At 36.8% G+C, this 7123-nt stretch overlaps 1 protein-coding gene and 1 long non-coding RNA gene across 2 annotated transcripts in view; one reads left to right on the top strand and one right to left on the bottom strand.

Moving 5' to 3' along the window:
- The window catches only part of LOC102676145 (ankyrin repeat domain-containing protein SOWAHB-like), a gene marked incomplete at its 5' end in the record, with an annotated part of 139656 nt that overhangs the window by 76356 nt on the left and 56177 nt on the right, over positions 1-7123 (bottom strand). The gene's annotated exons all lie outside the window — the stretch shown is intronic.
- LOC116185795 lies at positions 69-1533 on the top strand. Its single transcript, XR_004150709.1, has 2 exons — positions 69-334; positions 819-1533. It is a non-coding gene; the product is annotated as an uncharacterized LOC116185795 (long non-coding RNA).

The raw sequence follows: 7123 nt of genomic DNA on the forward strand, positions 1-7123 counted from the left end.
TTGGCCAGGTCAGGTTTTATCCCTACAGGACGCTCTTCCTCTCCCCTCCCCTCCCATCCCTCCTTCTCATCCACACCAGTTTTATTATATATAATAAAAAACCTCGATCGTCCGCGTTATGAATTACAGATTGGCCAATGCATAGAGCAATCGAGCATCGAGTCGTGGCAGCACCGCGGGTAACGCATACCTGGCCAGGGGAAGGGGAGGAAAGGGAGGGGAGGGGGACTGGAGCTTGGTATCCGTCAGTCTCGCGTAGGATGAGTGGGACGAGGACGACGTAAAAGTACGACGACGATCCATCAGATTGTTACGAGCAGTGAAATTTGCAACAGTGAGTTCTTATACCCTTTTTCTTCTTCTTCCTTTACTGTGATTCGAAAGTCATCCTCTATAAACACTTTGTTGCTTGAATATTGCTACAAGACGACGAGCTCGATTAACAGAAAAATGAAAAAAGAAACGAAAGAATTAATTACATTCACATGAGAATGGTGTCATTAAGAAATATTACTTATAGCAATAATTCGAAAATTTAATATAATATTATATAAAAATTTAATATAAAAATTTAATAAAACCTAACCTCGCTTTTCAATATTATCGAAACTTTAAGAAGAAGAAGAATAAATATGTTCGCACTCTTTCATCCGTGTTTCGAACAATTCACAATAATTCGACTGTATATATATAGAATAAGAAAGAAGAAGAAAGAGAGAAAGAGAAAGATGGACGTAAGAAGCGGAGAGCGCGTATAAATATAGCGGTGTATATATACGCGCTCTCCGGGATACGTCACCCGATTAATTTGTTGTTAGCAAACAGGTTGGCAAACTGCGAGCGGATGCTGGCTCGAGAGCAAATAAAGGAGCCTCCATTTATTAAGCCGGCAATAAAATAGCGCTCCTCTCCTCTTCGTTTCGCCGTCTTCCCTCTCGATCCGTTCCGAGGCCCGTGGGTGGAACGTCGAGGTGGACCAAGGGGAGGGAAGGAGAGAGAGAGAGAGAGCGAGCGAGGGAGAGAGGGGGGCCCCACACGTCGGGGGACACGGCTGATTTATGCGAAAATCGGGGAGGGGAGGGGGACTCGGGGCCAGGATTCGAGAGCGCAACACCGCTGCACGAGGTAATGCCCTGCTACACACGTTGAATCGGGTTAATCCACCCCGAACCCTGTCCACCAAGGGGGAAGGAAGGAAGGAGGAGGAAGGTGGAAGTCGGTAACGTTGGATCAGGTCGAGTTGTGTGGAACAATCGGTGGGAAATTTTGCGGAAAAATTCCAATTCCGCGTGGAAAATTCAATCTCCTCGTGTGGGAATATTTATTTCAAATAAGCACGAACTAAGAATGAATATGAATTGTAATATTCAAACTTGATTCATGAATGTATTAATAAATAATGTAATTCCATTCATTTTGCACTTTGCTGAATGTGGAAACATTTGTTGTAACTTTAGATTGGATAAATGTAAATTAGAACAGAAGTATCCAAGCTTGATTAATAATTAATGTAGAAACATTTATTATATCATTGGAAGTGTGCATTTATAGAAGAATTTTGTATTTTGCTGAATATGGAAACATTTGTTATAACTTTAGATTGGATAAATGTAAATTAGAACAGAAAGAAGTACTCAAGTACTTAATTAATGAATGTAGAAACATTTATTATATTGGATAAGTGCAAAGTGTGCAAACTTGTGGAAGAAGAATCTTAATTTTGTATTTTGTTGAAATAGAGGGTAGTATCCAAATTTGGTTTATGAATGTATTAATTCTAATGTAATTTGATTTGCTTTGTATTTTATTTTAAAAAGTGCATTTATAGAAGAATGTGCATTTATAAAACAGAAATACAGAAAAAGAAGCTTCATTAATAAATGAAATTGACATTTACTATACCATTGGATAAATACAAAGTATACATTTATAGAAGAATCTCTAATTTGTATTTTGCTGAATGGAAACATTTATTGTAACTTCAGATTGGATAAACTAGAACAGAAGTACCCAAACTTGATTAATGAATATAGAAACATTTATTATACCATTGAATAAGTGCAAAGTGTGCAAATTTGTGGAAGAAGAATATCAATTTTATATTTTTCTGAATGGAAACATTTGTTGTAACTTTAAATTGGATAAATGCAAACTAAAATAAAAGTATACAAGCTTGATTAATGAATGTAGAAAAATTTATTATGCCATTAGAAAAAAAGTACCCAGACTTGAATTAATGAATATAGAAACACCATTATTATATTGGGTAAATGCAAAGTGTGCATTTAAAGAAGAATCTCCAATTTTGTATTTTGCTGAATGTGGAAACATTTGTTGTAATTTTAGATTGGATAAATGCAAACTAGAACAAAAATCCAAGTATCAAATAGAAACATTTATTATACTGGATAAGTGCAAAGTATATACTTATAGAAGTGCAAATTAGAATATCAAACAAAGACATATAGAAACATTTAGGTTAAGTCAAGTATAAATTATACACTTATGGAATTCAATTTTGTATTCTGTTAAATACAAAAACATTTACTTAAGTGCAATTTATGAAACACAGGTATTGAAATATTAATTTTATATTTTATCAAATATGGAAAAAGAGACAACTATTCATGATATTAATCCTCCAATTAATATAATCAATAAAAACTTCTAAACGTTTATTTATCCGTTATCGAGAAAGGTTTTCATTTTCAAAAATTGTTATCACGGAAAATTTATAAATTTCCACATTTTCACGAAAAATCAAAATCTGTAACCACAAGTTTGTCGTATACACTGAACGAATCGTGGATAGGACGATTAGCTCGGTGATTTGTTGCTTCCCTTCGGTTCTTCGGGTCTATCGTCACCCAATTTGGACGGTGGCATGCGGTGGATCTTTGGAGGACGGCAGCGCGATCGGGAAAATCGATAAGGGGGATTCTACGAAACCTTTGGAATAATATGCTCGTTTGCTTTAATTATGCAAACGCGATCCAACCGAAATCCGCGTCTAGGCGACGAGTTTATCGTCGGACAGATCGATTGCGCCACAGATCCGGGCGTTAGATCGTTATCGTCGCGTTAATTCCTTCTCTCAACCCGTTTAACATAAATCACCAAAAAGTTTGAAATTAAATTCTTTTTTCTCTCTCTTTTATATCCCCCCATCTTCTCTGATTTCTCTTATTAATTTTACAATAGATCTTCTAATTCTGTTCGTATTATATAAAATATGTAAAAAAATAATGTACGCTGATTTTGCAATTGTTTTGAAAATTTATAAATGCTTCCGATGAAATTAAAATTTTTATCCTTTGCTCGAGCAATAATATATATCCATCGATCAATGTAATTTCATTTATTTTTAATGGATTTTTCGAAACTATCTAATTTTTTAAATTCTTTTATTTAAAGAAAAATGTATCTAATTATATGTATAATTATACTTTTATAAAATCGATTCTGAAACAGCAATTTAATTCAAATTACTTTAAATAATTAAATCTTGTGTTAATTATTTAAATTGCTTAATAAATAAATCTCGATTTTTTTTCCTATATATAAATATATGTGTTAACTCCACCAACCGCAGTACACGGTTTATAAAAAACCACATTCTCGCGGTGATAATTAGTTCCAACGGTATTACCCGCTCCCATTATCCCGACACGTGTTTCCAAACTTTGAACACCCAACATGGCTGACCCGGTTTGAACATATCTCGTGTATCGAACCACTCGTAGAATTTATCCTTTCCTATCTTCTTTCACATCTCAAGCGAAAATTGAGTTAATTTATAATAATTTCGAAAAATTGGAAAAATTAAAATTTTCCAAAAAAATCGTCGTTCCATATCGAAATATTGGAACAAAAAAGAAGAAAAAAAAAAAATTAAAGACAAACGATTCGCCAAAGAGAATTTACCCCTTCCCCTCCCTCCTCGAAAGACGATACTCCGTAGTAAAGGCCGTAAACTCGAGTTCCCCGTGGATATATACACGAATACAACATTAGGGGATGTATAGAAAATTCCTGTTCACGGAGAAGAAGGAATATTTAATTCAAAGGTTAAGGGGGGAGGAAGAGGGGGAGAGGCCTGCGGCGAGCGCGTAAAAGAGGAGAACGTCGCTTCTGAAAGTATACGAGGAGAGGGGGAGGAGGTCGGGTGCGCTTCTGGATGCCCCCCTCCCCCTCCCTCCTCGAAAGACGATACTCCGTAGTAAAGGCCGTAAACTCGCGTTCCCCGTGGATATATACACGAATACAACATTAGGGGATGTATAGAAAATTCCTGTTCACGGAGAAGAAGGAATATTTAATTCAAAGGCTAAGGGGGGAGGAAGAGGGGGAGAGGCCTGCGGCGAGCGCGTAAAAGAGGAGAACGTCGCTTCTGAAAGTATACGAGGAGAGGGGGAGGAGGTCGGGTGCGCTTCTGGATGCCCCCCTCCCCCTCCCTCCCTCCGGCTCGAGGGTAAAGGCACCGCCAATTAGCTCGAAATAATGAACGCATTTCGGCGTCTTTTGTTTTGCTTCCGTTCGCCGCCTAGCTAGGTAACAGAGCGCCCCGAGCGAGAAGCGTGGCATTACAATAGAGGAGAGGCTCTCTCTATCTCTCTTCCCCTGTTCTCTGAAAACTCGCCAAAGTCTAAAAGATTATGGATGAAAAAAAACTGGTAGACGCAGAAACGTTTTGGACGAGATGGAATTAGTACTCGATGAAATTTCTCTTTTCTCCTTTTTTTTTTTTTTTTTTTTTTTGGAAAAATTCGATTAGCAAAGTTAGAATACGTGTAGGTTCGAATTATTATCATCAAGCTACGTCAGTCACGATTAGGTCGGTAACAATTCAATCTACGTCGATCACGATAAAGTTAGGTTAGAATCCAAGGAAATTGGCGGATGGAAAAATCCAATTCAGGATCTTCTTGCCAATCGGGATCTCGAACAATAAAAATTTGATTCGAGCAACGAAAAATTTTTCGAATCCAAAAAAGCAACGAGATTGCAAAGAGGTCCTTCCTTACTCTGTTGTTCATACGTCAAACGAGAAGGTGTCGCTACTATACTCGTATACCGGAAGAGAGAAATCTCTCGAAATCTTTGGGTGGGGGAGGGGGGGGGGGGGCAAGATGGGGCCTGGCGTACCGGGTGGTTGATTCAGGGTGAGCCGGTAGTCGAGACGTTGGGCGAGCACGGTATGCGTACACGAGTTACGATAAGTATCGCGACACATGTCGGCGTAAGTGGCGCGATCAATAAGGCGCGCGCGCGAGAGCTAAGGAGAAGAGATTCGTCTCTTTGGCGCGGTTGGAAGTCGAGCCGCCCGATGGGATTGAAACGGACGATTCGTTCTCGTCCTGGTTCGTTGCTCGTTTGGTTGTCGTTTCGAGGAGAGACAATGACCTTGGCTCTATTATTAGTTCCTTGTTCGACCACCAGAGTAGTTTTACATTTAATAACAGTAATGTTCCTTTTCTTTTTTGGTGTTATTGATGAAAGATTTATCTGTGGATACGAATAATAGAAATGGGATTGTGATATTTACGTGTATAGAATTCTGTGTTGTTTTTTATGATGTGTAAGGAGGTTTGGTTAAGAGACAATGAGTTTTACTTGGAGGATCTATTAGTTAGTTCACCAGAGTTCAGATTTAATAGGATTGTGATATTTGTATGGAATTTTATATTTTATGTTGTGATATTTTTTGGTTTTTGTTGATAAAAGACTGTTTGTGGATATAAAATAGAAATAGAATTGTGTATAGAATATTTTGTGATATTATGATATAGGATAAGGAGATTAGATTAGGTTAAGAGAAAATGAGTTTGATTTGGAGAATCTATTATTAGTTTCTTGTTTGATCACTAGAGTTCAGATTTATAGTAATAGTATTCTTTTTTTTATTGATGACTATCTATGGATATAAAACAGAAATAGGATTGTGATATTTGTATGGAATTCTATTTTGTGTTGTTATGATATTTTTTGGTGTTGTTGATAAAAGACTATTTGTGAATATAAAATAGAATTGTAGGTTAAGTGACAAGAGACAATCACATTTTGTCTTGGAGAAATTTTAAATTTGTTAGTATTCTTTTCATATTAATGGAATCTATCTACATAAAATATAAATAAGACTGTGTGTGTATAAAATTCAATCCACATTCTTTGCTATTATAATATGAAATAATACTTAAGTTAGATTATAAAGTTATTTATAAGGATTATAAGTTCATTATTTTCTCTTTTTTCTTATAACATCATATAGGACCTATGCATAATTTCTCTAACCTATCTTCATAAATCAACACTGAATTATAGATAATTGTATCAATATCCTGTATCAAAAGATCTTCATCATAAACTAAAGCATTCTTATTCAAATTCTACATATATATATATATATATACACCAAGATTATTTACTCACTTATAACAAATATTATAAGTGTACAATTAATAATTATAAGAAAAATCGTGCAATATAATTCAATAAAAACGTGAATAAAATTCTTCAAATAAAATGCATCCCAACTCCTCTATTCCTCCTATTCTGACCGTGTGAGCTATGGATCATCCAGCATACCGTTCGGTAGCCCGCGTTCCACGACGCACACTTGCGTCGTTCACGCGGGAGGAGAGTGCAAGGACTATACATAATATTGTGGGGCGCAACGTCGCGTCGTTGGTTCCACAACGGACAACGCCACGTGATGGTAATGGCCGCGATAATTATTTAGATAGCGGAGGATATATGCTTCCTAGCGCAGCATGGGACCTGCCCACCGTCGTTTCCATGGTGTTCCATGGTGTAGCCGGGGTCCCCGTGGTAGCTCGAACTCGATGGAACCCTTTGGAGCCGCTGCAGCTCGATCGGGAAGATTTTCTTGGAGAATTTTTTTGACTCTCTTTCTCAATGAAGAACACTTGCGCGCAATTTCGATCGCCTCCCCCTTCCTCCCCTCTACTGAGTTTTCTCGCGAAAGAATAATATCGCAACGATGACTCAACTGTATTTATATTCGAGGAAGAGAGATATATAGTTGGATGTGATGTGACAAGTATTTTTTTTTTTTTTTTTAATTAACGATAAAAGTATATTATATTAATATATTATATTTTAT

Source organism: Apis dorsata, unplaced genomic scaffold, assembly GCF_000469605.1.
Source record: "Apis dorsata unplaced genomic scaffold, Apis dorsata 1.3 scaffold_289, whole genome shotgun sequence".
NCBI lineage: Eukaryota > Metazoa > Arthropoda > Insecta > Hymenoptera > Apidae > Apis > Apis dorsata.